Source organism: Syngnathoides biaculeatus, chromosome 7 (genome assembly GCF_019802595.1).
Source record: "Syngnathoides biaculeatus isolate LvHL_M chromosome 7, ASM1980259v1, whole genome shotgun sequence".
Lineage (NCBI taxonomy): Eukaryota > Metazoa > Chordata > Actinopteri > Syngnathiformes > Syngnathidae > Syngnathoides > Syngnathoides biaculeatus.
This window is the reverse complement of record NC_084646.1, coordinates 5,008,068-5,026,104: the sequence shown is the minus strand read 5'-3', so window position 1 is coordinate 5,026,104 and position 18,037 is coordinate 5,008,068. Positions and strand designations below refer to the sequence as shown.

The 18,037-nt window shown below is 40.7% G+C and overlaps 1 protein-coding gene across 3 annotated transcripts in view; it reads right to left on the bottom strand.

Moving 5' to 3' along the window:
• The window catches only part of dab1a (DAB adaptor protein 1a), a 289,271-nt gene that overhangs the window by 234,528 nt on the left and 36,706 nt on the right, over nucleotides 1-18,037 (bottom strand). For all 3 annotated transcript variants that reach the window (XM_061824249.1, XM_061824251.1, XM_061824250.1), the window contains one exon: nucleotides 2,035-2,103. The gene's annotated coding sequence lies outside the window, so the exon portion shown is untranslated. The remainder of the gene's footprint in view (nucleotides 1-2,034; nucleotides 2,104-18,037) is intronic.

Sequence of the window (18,037 nt, the reverse complement as noted above, 5' to 3'; positions counted from 1 at the left end):
CTTTGATGCAAGTAAGCCAACTCTCACCCTGTCCCATATACTGCTGAGCCAATGTGCAAGTCAGGTGAGGGTTACCACGACAACCAGAGAGCCCCAGCGACACATCCAGATCGACTTCAACAAAGTGTGGTGAAATCGAACTACGTGACAGGAAAGAAAATAAGTCTTCTAAGTTCATTTGTTTGATGCTGTTAAACATTATAATGGAAATATTACTTTTTCACGGCACAGTAGATCCTCCCGTTTGTCCGCACCAACACCGTACCCAAGCCAAATAAATATAAAACCAAAGCTAAGTTCACCACGAAAAGTTTGGATCTGACCCGAATTATTCGGGAACAGAATTGTCCGTAATCGGACTCACTAATGGTGCCCAAATAAAGGCGCGTGCCTTAAGGCCAGCAGATGATGGCAGACGAGATGAGAAAAATGAGCGAACAAAAAAAAAAAAAAATGGAAGAATTGAAGCTTCCGTGTCCCACATTTACATCCCCGTACTCTCTCCACTCTAATCATCCCCAGCCCTCCCCCCACCTCCTTCCCCAATTCGTTCTATGCCTCTTTTTCCCCGCCCCCCCCAATCTGCAAAATCCTTTCGCCCACAAGCCCAGCCCCCAATCCTCCACCACCCCAACCTGCACTGCAGAGTCCCAGCAGCAGCTCACAGGAGAGGTGGCACACTTTGAGGATAAATTTAGAAATGAAGCACAATCCCCAGGCCGACGCACAAAAGAAGGAAAGTCGAGACAACACACACACGCGTGTGTGATCACATGCAGCAAACATTCGACACACTTTGGGCACGTTGAGACGTTACCATGTTATAAATGTTAGAGGAAAACGATGAATCGCTGGTGAAAAATACAACAGGAGTTCAAAACAAGTTCCAAAGGCCACGATGACTGGGAAAAAGCAAATAAAAAAAGTCAATTATGAGAATAAAATCCATAATATTACGAGGAGGAGAAAAAAAAAAAAGTCATTCAAAATAAGAGGTCGTGAGCTGGTGATGACAGAATTGCAATAATAAAGTTGCAATACACTGTACTGTAAGTTATGATTCAAGTGAAGAATGTTGTAATAAAGTTTGTAAGTTTAAAACATAGGTGTCAAACTCAAGGCCCGGAGCCAGATCTGGCCAGCCACATGATTTTATCTGGCCCGCTAAGCCAAATCTAGAGTCTTAATTTTCATGATTCTTGTAAAAATCTGTACCAAAATTTCAAATTGTCAAATATCATGAATGATAAAGTTGAGATATTACAAGCATTTTTAAGTTACCTACCAAACGTGAACAGTTGAAAAACACATTACCGTTGATTTCTGATTCCAAAACTAGTTCATAAATTGATGATGTAAATATGATGATTTGGTTAGATATTTTTATTCCAGAGTCGGTCCTCTAAGGGAACCCGGAACAACAATGTGGCCCACGAGAAAATTCAGTTTGACACCCTTGGTTTAGAATAAAGTCATACAAAAAAATGAGGAAAAAAAAAAACACGGAAAATGACAAAACAGTTATCACAATAAAAGTGTTGAAATTTTAGTAGAACGAAATTATGTAATTAGCATGGATAAAATTACATGTGAGGATAAAGTAAAAAAATGTACAATAATTAAAGGCGTAACAATTCTGGGGGAAAAAAAATCCTCATTTTGCATAAATAAAAGCAAAATATTACAACAAAAATGTGCAATTTTATGCAAAAAACAATTTATCAAAAATGGTCTCCTAATTAAAGAATAAATTTATTTTCCCTTGCCATGCCCTCATCAATAGTTGGTGTGGGATTATTTTATTTTTTTTAACTATTAATATTCTGGCTACTTTTTAGCTCAATGGAATGTCGACTGTTTTTTTTTTTTTTTCAGGAAAGTGCAGCATCAAAAAATGTGAAGAACCACGAGCACGATTCCAATTATTACTTTCCTATGAGCCATTTCAGTCCATTCTTGACTCAGTGATGGATCGACACTCCATTTTTTTAAAGTACATCTATCGCAAACGACTATGTTTAATTGAGCACTTACTGTTGAGCGGCTGGCCGTGAGCGATGAACTTTCACCGCGTCATCTCCAGAAGTTCACTCTGCCGGTCAGCTGTCAAAAAAACAAAAACAAAAGTGAATCAGTGAGTTTGCTGTGATTTGCCAAACAGTGGCCTTTACAACGTTATTAAATTGCACTCAAAAGTTATGCTTGTGTGGATTCATATTTTCTATTTAATCCCCAGCACTGCGCATACACATCGTACGCATACCTAGTGTCCACTCACACTTCACACTCCCCTTGGCGGCACTTGGGATGAGCGGCGTCATACTAATAAAAAGATTGAATAAGAAAAATGAGGAGATGGAGGACAGTATGGCTGTCATGGGGGAGGAAAAGCTCTCGTTCAGGGTTGAGCGGTGAAGCATGGCCGACGCGCACTCGCGTGAGCGCGTGAGAGAACTCCTCCAGCCAAGCGTCCTCCCGTCGCCTTAAAGTCACTCGACTCCTTCGTCTATCTTCCACCACGCCGCCTCTGTCTCGTTGGGAGGTCCAAAGCTACTCTGGTATTAAAAGTCCCATTACAGACGCCCCCCCTCAGCGGAGAATTTGATAAGTCTGTTGCTCATCTAGTGCTGAAGGCGCAGCGAATTATGAAGATTGCCCCCCCCCCCCACCCCCGGTCATAACCTAATAACAGGAGTCATCTTTCTGTTCCACGGTCAAACAAGAGTAGAAATTAGCAATAGTGAATAAATCACTCAGATCTGCTCTTTTAAGGAAAGTGAAAGCTCAATGGCAAGACTTTCGGGTAAAGTGTAGCATCCGTTGTCACAAACCTGCGATACGGGGGCGGACCCAAATGCAGGACTTTGAGGCAGAGGCATAATGTTAAATGTGGTTTATTCCAGAAACTGGGTCATAGCAGTCCGACAAGGCAGAGGTACAGAAACGCTAGGCTAGGCGGGATTCAATGTCCGATGATCATGGGGAAAAACTAACAACTCAACAGGACAAGATCAAACAAAAGGGCACAGAATTGCTGTGACTAGGGCTACTCTAATTTACGCGTAGAGCGGAGAGTCCCACAGGCAGTGAATGCAAGTCACTAACGCAAGTCAACGAACTGGCAAATGCCAGTGACAAAAAAAAAATCATTTATTGATTTAGCTGCTTTATATCTTTTCTATAATCAAATTGAATCACATTGTTGACAGGAGCTGGAGGTTCAAAAAAAAAAATAAAAAATAAAAAATTTTAAAAAAGTAAATGCATTGAATATTTGTCTAAAATATTACTCTTATATGACTTAACACAAATAAAGTTTCTTGTTAAATTGATTTAAGTATTAGAAATACTACAATTTAACATGGCATCTTCTTGTAAAACTGACAATTTTGACTTGATTCTTATAGAACTTCTACAACTTCCTCTTCTTTTTCGGCGTGTCATCTTCTAACAATTTTTTTACAGTGTTGTAAATTAAAAGTTAGTTTTTTTTAGTCTTGTTAACTTCTAATTTACAATTTATATATAAAGAATTTATTTTAAAAAAAGTCTATAAAGTATAACATTGACTGCAATTTTGCACTTTCCCCAAAAAATAACCTAACTGTAACAAAAATACAAGTATAGTTCTTGTAAGATTACTACAAACACTGCTTCCTGTGATATTACTACGCTTGTGAAATCAAAATTTTGTCCAAAAAAAAGAAACAAACACCCTTTTAAAGATATTACCACTTGTATACTTTACTCCGACATTATTAAATTACTACTTTTGTCTTATAAAATGTCTTGTAACATGAAGATTTTCTCTTATTTTTCCAATTACAGCTAGCAATTCATTACTTTGGCACTTTTGCAATTTTTTTTTTTTTTGGAGGGGGGGGGTGGTTTAATAATAGGAGCTACTTTTGGCATGCCGACGCTCACACCGCCATTCTGACAGTACTACAAGACAATAGCGGCGTCTTCCAAAACCAGACAGACTCTAAATATTGCCAATCGAAAGGCTTTTCTGTGCATAAACGGACCTAAGCGCTCAATAGTGAAGCCCGCGTGGCCAGCCGTCGGACGTGGAGCGAAAGCAGGGCTGCCGTTTTAGAGTTCCTTTCCTCCTAACCGAGATAAATTGTCCAAGAGGGACATCGGAGAAGACGCAGACGGGGATTACTCAACACTTGCTGCAGGAATAAACACTAGTGGGAGCCTCCTCAGATCGATACCCACACTGGCTTAAAAAAAGAAAATAAAATAAACACACAAACACGTACACACTGAGAGTCCGATGTGGATCAATGCTCGCGGTGCAGTCAAGCACATTAATGAACACACATTTGCATGCGGCGAATATCTCAAACAAACTCGTCACGGCGTATACAACACAAAGACGACATGCGCACGACACCAGAAACAAACAACAGAGCCGCGAAACACAAATTGGAATCATAAAAACGCGTACTCCATGCACCACTTTGGTTCAAGATGGAGCCATTCAACAGTAAAATAGCTGCCTCGTGTTCATTTGGATTTGACACTTAAAGTCTTTATCGTCGCCATGGTAACATTACACCGGCGACATATTATAGCAGCGGACCGGCCGGTTTCTCAATTTTGTGCGTACATTGTGATCTGGAAATAAGTTTTATTGCGTTTTACACATACAATGGCGGAACGAGATACAAGTGACCAATCTGTCGTTGGGGCAGTTTTGAGCTACAAGTGCTGAATGGTGGCATTAAACTCATTCACTTCACACGAAAAAAGCAGTTTTGCACATCGTGAGAAATTCTTTGTGGGGGGGGAAAAACATTTTTTTGACACTCCTAGTACAACTTTGTCATCCATCCAACTTCGTTTGCAGCTTATCCTCACAAGGGTCCCGGGGAGTGCTGGAGCCTCTCCCAGCTGCAACAGGCAGGAAGCAGGGTACACCTTGAACTGGTTGCCAGCCAATCGCAGGGCACATAGACACAAACAGTCGCACTCACAATCACACCAAGGGGCAATTTAGAGTGTCTAATTAATGTTCCATGTTTTTGGGATGTGGGAGGAAACCGGAGTGCCCGGAGAAAACCCACGCAGGCACGGGGAGAACACGCAAACTCCCGGATCGAACCCGGGTCCTCAGAACTGTGAGGCCAACACTTTACCAGCTGCACCACTATGCCACCAACTTTGTCATATTAAAGAAAATAAAACCGGATTGTGTATTTAAAACATACCTTAGCCTTTTAATCCACTATCTTAATGCTAATCGGAATGCATAATGGGGAAACACCATAGGCGTGCTAACAACGGCCTGCACTCTGTCTCCGCATACATCATTTACCCACTTCAAAACATGGCGGCGTCCGACCAGACCTCGCCTGCACTGGAGTTTTTATTAACTTGTTTTTAATCAAACTGTGACTTTTAAGTCGATAAACAACCGCAAATACTGTGCTAAATATACCGGTGGCCTCCATATTTATAAATCACGTGACTGTAATTAGCATGTAATCACGTAATTTTTTAAAAAGTCAATAGCCGATGTAACGTAATTTCCGGCCTATAAGCCGTGAAATTTTTTCCCCACACACTTTCAACCCTGTGGCTTATGCGGTGATGCGGCTAATTTGTGCAATTTGTTCTAACGGCCGCAAGGGGGCACTTGAGCGGAAACGGTAAGAGTGAGACCAATGGAATATATGTGCAGAGGAAGTGACTTTTACCGGTATGTGTTTTTTTTTTAAACCGTCCCTGTTAATGTTATGCTACCGTGTCGCTACTGTGTAGTTTTTTTTTTTTTTTTAAACAAGCCTTGTTGGTGCTACCGTGTTGTTACTATCTTACGCTAAGGTATTGAATCTTTGAAAACTTTGTGTACAGTCTTTCTTCGTAAATATCTTGTGTTTCAATGTGGGTTTCAATGTGGGCACTTGCGCCTTTTACACAGTTGGGGCATATGTATGTACCAAATGGTATTTTTTTTTACAAATGTACTGAGTGAGGCTTATAACCAGGTGCACACTGTAGGATGGAAATTATGGTAACTGGAATTCTATTCCTTCCCATATTTACTGTAAGTGTATTCCCGCTAGGCGGCACGGTGGAGCAGCGTTCGGCTCACAGTTCTGAGGACCCAGTTTCGATCCCAGCCCTCCCTGTGTTCTCCCTGTGCCTGCGTGGGCTTTCCCCGGGCACTCCGCTTTCCTCCCACATTCCAAAAACATGCAACATTCATTGGACACTCTAAATTGCCCATAGGTGTGATTGTGACTGTGATTGGTTGTTTGTCTCATTGTGCCCAGCGATTGGCTGGCAATTAGTTCAGGGTGTACCTCGCCTCCTACCTGTTGACAACTGGGATAGGCTCCAGCACTCCCCGTGACCCTCGTGAGGATAAGTGGGTCTGAAAATGGATGGATGGATGGATGGATGGATGGATGATGCATTTGATTGAGTTATATTTATGGCCTAACTCTTGTTTTTCATACAATTTTTGCTCTAATTATGACTTGTCACTGACATAGGAACAGATCATTTTCCAGAGCAGTTGACATGTCAAAGAACCGCTTTGGAAAAAAAAAAAAAAAATGCAGTTATCCCCCAATCATCCTTCTTCCTAACTCGACATCCGTTTCATTCAATCTGCAAAGGAAAGCTTTGAGCCAATCTCAATTTACGAACGATTAAAAAAAAAAAAAAAAAAAAGAAGCTACAACCCTTCCGCTGCAATTTCTCTCACATGAAATTAAAACGACAGCAGGTGTGAAGACGCCCACGTGGCTCCAATAAGTGACGCCGCTATATAATGCCACAGTATAAATGAAATTTGATTAGATAGAAGCGCAATCTCGTGAGCTCTGCTGTCAATTCAAATTCAATTTTACCAGCACACGCACACACCTCAAACAGGCAAAAGACACTAAGTTGTTTTCCGTTTCGCCGTCATATAAAAGTGCAAATATAATATCCCACTTAATGGGTTCTAATGGCTTAAGATGACAATTGTTTTCTTGCGGACCCCCCCATTCAAAGACAATTGTGGACTAATATCGTATTATTCTTGATAACGTGAGTGAACTGACGTCGGCCGAGAGCGGAGTTCCAAACATATAAAGGACGACGACGGAAAAAGAACAACAGTCGGAAGAAAAGAAGTGGCTGACACCAAAATGGGAAGCGCACAACATTGCGGAGAATATCAAGAGGATACCGGAATAGTTTGAACAACGCCTCCTCCCACCTGCGATTCAAATAAGGAAGAGCGTATAGAAAATGGACTGATGTATATGAATGAGACGAAAATAAATTGACAAACATCTTGGTATTCATTTTATCCCCATAGAGATTGAGGTTAATGTGTCATTCGTGCAATTTTTTTCCTCCCTTTTTTTTTTTTCTTAATACTGCCTAAAGTGGAGGGTCCTTAATTAGGAACTGTCTTTTTTAATCCAAAGCTTTTATTTCAAACTCCGCAGAGGAAGTGCCAGCTGCAAGCTTTGATTGGGGTGATCAGCCCCCCCTACCCTCAAAAAAAGAAAAAAAAAAAAAAAACAGGTTTATAAAACTAAAGACTAATTTGAGCAATTTTGTGAGGCAAATGCAACTCAATAAACAAAAGAAAAACCCACCTCGGTGTTTGTTTAGTGAGACTCGCCAGATGTGACGATGTCATAAATGCTAGTGCCACTCTTTTGAGATTCATAACCGGAAATAAACCATAATGGCTACCATGAGCTATTATGCCTGAAAGTTCACACTTCCATCTATCCATTCATTCATTCAGGAGTGAAAACACACAAGCTTCCATTACAGTAACATTCTGTGTAGATTTTATTATTTTTTTTAATTTAGAGCCCACATTGGAAACATTTGAGTTAAACAGACATTTGCTAAGAAGAATTTGAAAAAAACATAAAACATAAATAAAAAAAAATCACATTTGGTACGCACAACTTGATCAGATCAAAACCAGAAAATGAGAAAAAAAAATTAAATGTGCAAAAAAAAAATAATTCTGAAAAGCCATGTTTTGAAGTGGGTAAATGATGTATGCGGAGACAGAGTGCAGGCCGTTGTTAGCACGCCTATGGTGTTTCCCCATTAAGCATTCCGATTAGCATTAAGATAGTGGATTAAAAGGCTAAGGTATGTTTTAAATACACAATCCGGTTTTATTTTCTTTAATATGACAAAGTTGGTGGCACGGTGGCGCAGCTGGTAAAGCATTGGCCTCACAGTTCTGAGGACCAGGGTTCGATCCCTGGCTCCGCCTGTGTGGAGTTTGCATGTTCTCCCCGTGCCTGCGTGGGTTTTCTCCCGGCACTCCGGTTTCCTCCCACATCCCCAAAACATGCAACATTAATTGGATACTCTAAATTGCCCATAGGTGTGATTGTGAGTGCGGCTATTTGTCTCCATGTGCCCTGCGATTGGCTGGCAATCAGTTCAGGGTGTACCCCGCCTTCTGCCCGTTGACAGCTGGGATAGGCTCCAGCACTCCCCGCGACCCTTGTGAGGATAAGCGGCAAGGAACATGGATGGATGGATGGATGGATGAAAAATGTTTGAGAAATATTAGAAAATTGCAAAATATAAATTGACACAATATGTGATAAAGACTGGATGAGAGAAGCCGAAACAACTACTGCTCATAGACCCTAAATACAGAAGCTACGATCGTTAAATTTCAGACTGTGATAATACGTCACTGAAATGTTATCACGCTTTATCTGATTTTAACCGTTTCATACCGCATCCTTCGTCGATCAACTTTTCACGACACTCGCGTGACCGCTAGGAACGCATCTTAAAAGATTCGTTCACACATTCCCCTCATACTCGCAGTGTCACTCTTCATAAGCACAATCGAAGCAATGAACCACTCCAGTATCATAGGAAAATTCCACACACACAGACTTCCAATTTCAGCATGGCCGTCTGCCGGGACCTGGGGTGTCGAAGAAAAGCAGGCAGACAGTGTGATGCTGGAAGCTCTTGCCAACTTACATTATGTAGGCCAGCAGCGAGTTATAAATCTCTTCCCCCCCCCCCCCCCCCGTCTCTCTCATATACACACACACACACAAATATACCACAATAACTGTATAACTTCAACCGTAATCGGCGCTGCTCTGTGCATATTAAACTTGTTTGTATTTCTATCTGCTGTCAGTTGTTTGAATAAAAGATCACGGCAGAAACAAATAGTGTGAAGGGAAACGAGCGAGGACAAAACCAACACGAAGACCGAGTTCATGAAACATTACGCTGGTAAATTGACAACAAAAACAAAGTCCACATCTGGGTTAAGGTTGCAACTATTTAGCCAGTACAGATAAAAAGTACAACAAATATAACGCTTTCAAAGTGATTTGTGTATGTGTGTGTGTGTGTGTGGGGTGGGGGGATAGGACAGGGCGGCAAGGCCACCATGAACACTTTTCATTATTGCCGTAATTTCTGGCCTATAAACTGCGACTTTTTTCACACGCTTTCAATCCCGCGGTTTATGCGGTGATGCGGCTAATTTGTGCAATTTTGTGCAACGGTACACTCGAGCGAAAAGGTAAGAGGGAGGCCGGTGGAATATATGTGCCGAGGAAGTGACTTTTACCAGTCCGCCCCTGTTAGGGTTGCACTAACTTGTTACTGTCATGGCTGTGATTTTTACCGGCATAATATATATATTTTTTTGTTAGGGTTAGCACGACGTTAGCGCGGCGCTAGCGTTAAACTCTCTGCGTGTGTACTTTCTTTCTTTGTAAATATCTCGTGTTTCAATGTGGGTTTCAATGTGGTCACCTGCGGCTTTTACACAGCTGCGGTGTATGTATGTACCAAGTGGTATTTCCTTTACAAATGTCCTGGGTGAGGCTTATAATCAAGTGCGCTCTGTAGGCCGGGAATTACGGTGCGAATTATGGTTATACCCAGGACTTGTTCATGTTTTTGATGATTACAAAGGGATAATGTTGGGGGAGTGCTGCAAAAACAAAAATGTTTGGGAAGCATTGACAAAGCTAATTGTATGTAGGAAGTTGTAGATAACGCAGATTCAACTATAACCTCCTTGGCGGAGATAGCGACAGTGAATGCAAAAGAGGACGAAGTCGTGTCAAGAAGGAAGTGCAGTGAGCGTGAAGAAATGGAGATAGAGGAATGGAGCAAAAAATATTTAAGGTAAGAAAAGGAAAGAAAAGAGACCGGCAGCTCCACCGGGTCTCATTAATTTGGGTTAATCAGACAATATAAAGGTAAGTTTCTTTCGGCTTGTCCCTTTCGGGGTCGCCACAGCGTGTCATCTCAGATGAACGCACATATGTTTGGCACAAGTTTTACGCCGGATGCCCTTCCTGACGCAACCCTTCTCAGGGAGTGGAGGCCCCAGTGGGATACGAACCCACAACCCCTGGTTTATCAAACCAGTGCTCTAACCACTGAGCTACAGGGCCTCTGTTAATCAGACAATATAATTGGGAGAAAAAAATATCATGCTACTCATGCGCGTGTGGATTTCCGATGAACTTCCCACAAATGCAGCAGTGACAGTTTTGCAGCTTCCTGTGCATTTATTGAAGTGTAACGTGGACGCTCGAGTCAAAAAGTGCAAGTCAGTGAGTCACTGCTCGGTTTACATTTGCGCCGCTTACGCGACCTTCGGGAAAAAAAAAAAAAAAAAAAAAAACCTTGTGACATCTGGATAATCCGCATCAAAACATCCTGCCTAACTCGGATCCCCCCCCAGAGTCAGCCAAGCCAAATAAAGATTTAACCGGGTCGCAAACAGACCCCTGAGGTCATGCGATTCGGAATGCTAGGAGATTTCTGGAATAAATCTGTCTCTAGAAGTTACACACACTCAGCAAAGGGGTGTTGAGACAAGGCCGTATTCAGTAGTGGACACCGGCAGGCTTCAACACTTGAGGATGCTGGAGTTGTGGTAAGATCCCTTCGTATTGCCATGTTGCACAAAGGGTATAATACCTTTGTTACAATACCTAATACCTGCACCTATTGATTACAACAACAACAAAAAACTAATACAGTGATGCCTCCGTTCTCGACCACAATCCGTTCCAGAAAACAGTTTGAAAAGTGAATTGCTTGAAAACTGAATCGATGTTTCCCATTACAATGAATGGAAAAAGAAATAATGCGTTCCAAATCTAAAAATATTTGGCTTTTTAAAGCATTTTTAAGCTTTTCCTGATAATAAACTGCATAGTGGAAATACATGTATAGTTTAAATACTTTATATAATAAAATAATTTAAGAAACATATTTATTTTTTTTGCTTAAAATGTATGCTTTAGTAGTAGAGTACGCTAGGCCGGGAGTGGATTGGCATATCTGGAGCGACTCGGCTCCCGGCCTTGTAAACTTTTTTTAATGAACAAAAGTGCAGAATAACTTTAAACAAGCAACTTGCCATCTTTGGAGCCATGATTGGGGTTAACACGGTCGTGCTCCAAAAGAAGAAAAACAACATTTACTACCGGGACACGTCTGTGTACAGACGCTGCGTTATCCAGAATAACAAAAGTGTGTTGCTTGTACTACGTGCGTTATATCATTTCCAGGTTTTTTTCGGGGGCGTTCGAATTGACAATAAAGCGCATCGTGGGTGGGTCAGCTGATCTGGCCGCACGCAATATGTTATTTCCGAGTTTTTTCAGTGGCATTTGAGTTCCAATTTTCGTTCGAAAACAGAAGCAAAAAAAAAAAAAAATCTTGAAATTTTCGTTTGAAAATCGATTTGTTAAAAAACCGGGACGTTCAAAAACCGAGGCTTTACTGTATAGATCCAACTAACAAAAAAAATGTGATGCATTGTGATGTGTGATGTCATTATCCAAGCCCCTTATCCTCACGAGGGTTGCGGGAAAGCTGGAGCCAATCCCAGCTAGCTTCCGGTGAAAGGTAGACTACACCCTGAACTGGTCGCCGGTCGTATGAAATTGAATCGTTATGATAATTGGAATCAGATCAAATAGAGATACGAGAACAGCTTCAAAACTCTACTCCAGACAGCCAACTATAAGAAATAATTGGAAGTTGGTCACTTCAACCATAAAATGTAAATACAGCCAAAAAGTAATAGTGTGCCACGTCTGTCACCTTTTCATATCACCTTAGTCATGACTTGCTTAACTTGTCTTCGAATGTTACTTGGGGTTAGTAATGTTAAAATATCGCTTTTACATGTCATGTTTTTTTTATGACAGCTACATTATTATTTCAGTGGTGGAAAAACAGATTTCCAAATGAGAACAGCAACCTGGAACTCATTGCGCTCGACACCGAGAGGTTCTATTGTAGAGTGGAAAAACGGGCTCAATTAGTGACAATAGTAACACGCGCACAGACGCACGTCTTTGTTCTCGCAGGGTTGCACCCATTCATGTCGGACTGATGGACTTTATTCACGGGGAGCCAGACCCCTGTTGCTGTCGGGAGTCCAGTCCAGAGCTGTGTGCGGTTGTGTGTGTGTGTGTGTGTGTGTGTGTGTATGTGCTGGGTGGAAGGGGATTGGAAAGGGACGGTGATTACATGACAAGAGAGACGTGCACGTCCACACCAGTTTGTCAGGAACTAGTCGACAGCGAAAGTGGGGGTTAATGAGCTAAGGCTTAGAGGGGGGGAAGGAAGCAAGGAAGTAAGGTTGGGAGTGGTGTGTGTGTGTGTGTGTGTGTGTGTGTGTGTGTGTGTGTGTGTGTTGACGGGGGGGTGGGCGTAGGGGTGGGGGGCGTGTTTCAGCTCTGCACAAGGCTGGCTCAATGAACACATGGGGGAATTGCCCTTTAATTCTAAGCCAACGTTTAGCCTGGTGCACACATGCAATAAAGCATCTCCTTGGGACATGTATTGTATGTCATTGATATTCTGCTTGTGTCTGCAAAAAATGTGATAAGTGCACAAAGACAAACTACCAATTTAAAAAAAAAAAGAAAAAAAATTAAATGGGAACTAAACTTCGCTGTATTTTTTTTCTAAATGCATATTTGCTGTCAGTTGAAAAATACATGACGTGCTTTCTGTGTCCTACAAACCTACTTACACATTTGTGAGGGGATGAAGTGGTGGAAGTATGACCCAATTAATAATGACTGGTGCACGCACACACAAACACACACATCGACCCCCTCCCCACCACCACCCACCCGCCCGCACACATTGTGGGAGACACAAAATGTATGTTCAGGAGGCGTGTAAGTGCTAGGAGCAGACCCTATTAATTCAGCTCATTTAGCCTCAGTCCAGCCATTAAATTTAAACCTGACCCCGCAGGTCCTAATGTAATTTCAGGGGTGACACCCCCCCCCCCCATCCCCTCCCAGCTTCAAACACACATTGTTTATTATTACTAGAGTTTTGAATGCGATTAAAGTTGAGGCTGGGCGTATTGATAAAAATTACATAAATTGGAAAAAGAGAGAACAAAAGCAATCAAAACGAGGGGATGATTTGAAATTCATGAGGATGACGGGAATAAAACTTGCAATTAAAAAGTATATACAGTAAAGCCTCGGTTCTCGCACGTCCCCGTTTTCGAACAAATCGGTTTTTGAATGAAAATTGAGATTTTTTTGCTTGTTTTTGAAGGAAATTCGGTACTCCAACGCCCCCCAACAAAACCCGGAAATAACATAACGTGCGCGGAGCAACCAGCGGACTGTTGATATTCTGTATAACGCAGCCTCTGTACACAGACGTGTCCCGGTAGTGATTGTTGTTTTTCTTCTGATCGAGGACTACCGTATTAACCCCCAATCATGGCTCCAAAGAAAGCAAGTTGCTTGTTTAAAGTTATTCTGCACTTTTGTTAATGAAAAAAGTTTACAAGGCTGGGGGCCGAGTCGCTACAGATACGGCAATGCGCTCCCAGCCTAGCGTACTCTACTACTAAAGCATACATTTTAAGCAAATAATAAACAATTCTTAAATTATTTTATTAGATAACGTATTTAAACAATACATGTATTTGTACTATGCAGTTTATTATTAGGAAAATTAAACAAAAAAAAAAGCTTTAAAAAGCCACATTTTTTTAGGCCTGGAACGCATTATTTCTATTTCCCATTCATTGTAATGGGAAACATCGATTCAGTTACTGAACAAATCACTTCTCGAACTGTTTTCCGGAATGGATTGTGGTTGAGAACCGAGGCATCACTGCATGTTGAAAGCAGGACACTCGCATACTAAAAAATTGTCAATTTTAGAATTTTTTTCCTCCCTTCCGATCAAAATCAGCAAAAGGCCGATTGTGGGATTTCTTTGGAAGATTATCCTCAGTGATTTCCCTGTGGTGTGTGATTTTTTTTTTTTTTTTCCATCCCCTATGAGCTGCAAAAACAGAGGCCAACAATTGTAAATGGCACTTCAATAGGTTTTCTGTGAAGGTGACTTCTCCTGCCAAGTGTCAACTCCATCGGCAGCGGGCCAATCGAGGAAATATGCATATCTCTCCATTCTAGATGAGCAAAATAAATATATATATTTCACGGTGAATAAAGTTGTCCAAAGTTGAAAGAAAAGAAAATGAAAACTACATTTGTTCCTCCCTGGGGTTGCAAAAATCTTGACCCAGACTATTAAAAATTGTGCAGGGAGGTGCCTTTCAAAATAAGAGTATGTTGGGGCACACTTCTCCAGCACCAAGAACCACGCAGCGCTTTCACATTCATTCGCATGTGAACGTCTGGGAAAGAGGCGAAATGTGCTTAAATCTGGTTTATGTAAGGCAGCAAAAAATACAGCTCATTACCCAGAAAAGAAGGTTAAAAGTGAGCGCATCTTTTGATCAAGGTGCGGTAAACGGTTAATTACTTGAGGCTGAACCAGACCAACGATCGCACGCCACGAGGGGTCAGGAGTCAAGATTCCGAAGCAGGGCGACTGACGTCAATTCAATTAGAACCGAGCGAGACCGTGTTATCCGCGTCGGCGGCGGAGGGGTAGCGAGAGCCGCCGGGAGGGCAAAACCAGATAGTTACGCCGATAAACTAATCACCAAAGATAAGAAGAGACGTCGCAAAGCTGGTTACAGTTCGCAAAGTCAGCTGCTGGCACGCTGCCGTCGCCGCCTCAGTCAGTCAGTGTGAGTCACAAAAGCAGAATAAGACGAAGATGAAGACGAGAGGAACACACCAAGTCACGAAGGCGCTAGTTTTGGACGCTGCAAGCGAGGAAAGCGAAGAAATATGAACAATGAGTTCAGTCTGAAGAGCGAGGCATGCGTTCGAATAAGTAGGAATTCGTACAAGAAAAGATTCTGTGAATCCAAATCCTCATATTACCAAGAAAAAAAGATTTTACATTACTGGAGAACGGGTGGTGGGTGAGGAGAATTTATTCTGGCTGCAAGCCATTTTTAATAACCAATTTATCTTTGATGAATCAGATTTAAAAACATATATATTTTTCCATCCCTTTCTTCAAAAAACAGGACATTATTTCAAATTGACAATGCAGCAAATGCACAAAAAAAAATGTATGATTCAGTTGCTGGTTTGGTTTGTAACATATTAGAAGACAAGCAGGAATTTTGATCACTCTTTTCCAAAGTCAACCAAGATGTTTGTAAGCGTCTAATCTTCATCAAAGATAATTACTCTGATTTCATGGAGGACTACAGAAATCTAAACATCATGTTAAGAAATCCTGAGGATTTGGACCATTTTAGAGAGTTCAATAAGGTCTCAAAAATAATCCAGCAAAATAGTTGATTTCTTTTATACTTCATTAGTTGACAGTTAAAATGCTACATTTGACAACTTTTTTCTACTCATTTACTAAAACTCTCTTATAATGTTTTCCTCCTGTAAAATTACTTTTTTGCTTGGAATTTTTTTCCCCTTGTAAAATTCACATGAAATTGCAACTCATATAATGTTGCAGAATATTGCATATTTTATTATACAGTAGGAAAAAAATAGCATTTTTGTGACCTAACCCCCTCCCACCCCCGAATCACTTTTAAATTTTTTTATATAATATTACAAGTATTTGGATACAATTACGTATTTACCTGCAATATTTATGTTTTTTCTTGGTAATTTATAAATTTTTTTCTTACCATAACTATCGTAAAATTGTAAAGGCAATGTTTTATAAAATAAGACATTTTGAACCATATATCCAAGTAGAAAAATAAGACACAAATTAACCAATTCATATGGATAAAAACATTTTGACAAAAACGTTAAAAAAAAAAAGTGGAAAAAAACCCAAAAAACCATGCAATTTACTCTTTTGCAATTCACTGAGGTGATATCTCGTCAAGGAAGCAAACATCTTGGCTGAAGGCAGCTGTAACTCCAGCATTTCCTGCAAATTTTGGTCAAACTCCATTTTGGACGCAACAGACATCGGCATTATTATGCAACCCTTTAGTATTTATAACCATGTTGTTACGTAAAGTGAGCAAAAGTTAAGAAACACTTCTCAGTATGATGCAGAGCAGCTCTACACCACAGCAAACTACAACCACAGTCAAAAAATTTTTCAATTCTTACTTGACATTATCAATCAAAAGTGAGCATGATTATCTTTAATTTTTTAAATTAATCTATTTTTTTTTTTTTTTTTACACAGCCATAGGACTGAATCCCATTACATTGTCATGGTGTGTATGTAAAGGAAATAAAATGTTGATTTAAAAAAAAAAAGCTGTCAGTCAGCAGTGGGAGTGCATCCAGTTGAATTAAATAGCTTTAAACACGGTCTTTAAACATATTTCTAAGACCTTACGAGCCAAAAGGAAGCCTTATAAAAAAGGGAGAAGCCGCTAAATAAAACTTTTTATAGACTTGTGTTTTGTTGTTTTTTGTTAAAATACAATCTACCTCACACAAGCTCATTCCCGGCTCGTTTTTCTCGAGTGATGTCCGACGGAGCGATTTGTAAACACTATAAAATGTTAATTATTCAATTAGTATTTATTATTGCCTGAGTGGGCTAATCTCGCCTGATGCGGGCGGCAAAGAAAATCCTCCTCGGAGTCACCTAAGTTAACTTTATAATTAGAACGCAAAGGGCCCAATAAAGAAATGCATAAATGAACGAGGCAGGGCTCGCTTGGAAAGAAAACAACAACGACGACGACGACGACAAAAAGTCAACTCTGCAAAATACCCACGAAGCACATTAGCAGACAACCGCGCGGGGGTCTTCAGTAATCAAACATAATTATCATTGCGGCAATATTCTCCAACAGCCTGATAATCACGTTCACGTGCGCGCGATACCACGGTGCTCCACTTGATTACCTCAGCCCGGTTTATTGGTTAGTTAGCAGGACTACACACAAAAGCGAGTGTTATTTTTTTTTTATTTTTGTTTTGGGTGTATCTGTGTTGGGGGGGGGGACAATTTTCCATCATATCTAGTTGAATAATGCAGAAAGGTGGGTTGGGTTCTACAAACTCTGTCATGGGATGGGCTAGGAGATGAATAAAGATGTATAATTGTGAAATGGGAAACTTTTTTTCTTTTTCATCAAGCAATGAATAAAACATGAATCTTAATGAAATTCTGGTACATATCGATGGAGCTGAACACTTTAGTTACGTGGCCTTTACTAATCAGGATTCTCTCGGCTTTCGCAAAAGGTCTCAGAGTACTCTTTTTAGGTCACTTTTTTGCCAGCGGGATTGTGCAAAAATGACTCAACCCTGTCAAAACTGCAGGGGTGGAACACTAAAAAAAAAAAAAAAAAAAAATCATCACATAAAACAAGAATTACAGCACATTTTCTTTGAATTGATATGATCTTGTTTTAATCCTGTCTCATGCAAATGATCAACTGCTCACCACACCCTCCCTTCACCATCTAAAATAGTTTCCCTGTGACATGGCTTTGTCATATTTCCTAAACGATCAACAATGATAGCACAGTTTTGTGCACATGAGCCACTACTCACCCCTACCATTGAATGGACCTTTCCTTCAGCTCCGCCCCCTTAGTCATGTTCCACAACCTTCCAAAATGGCGATTGAAGAGAACATGTTTGAAGTCGATTCTCATTCGCGTATTCCAGATAATATCGGG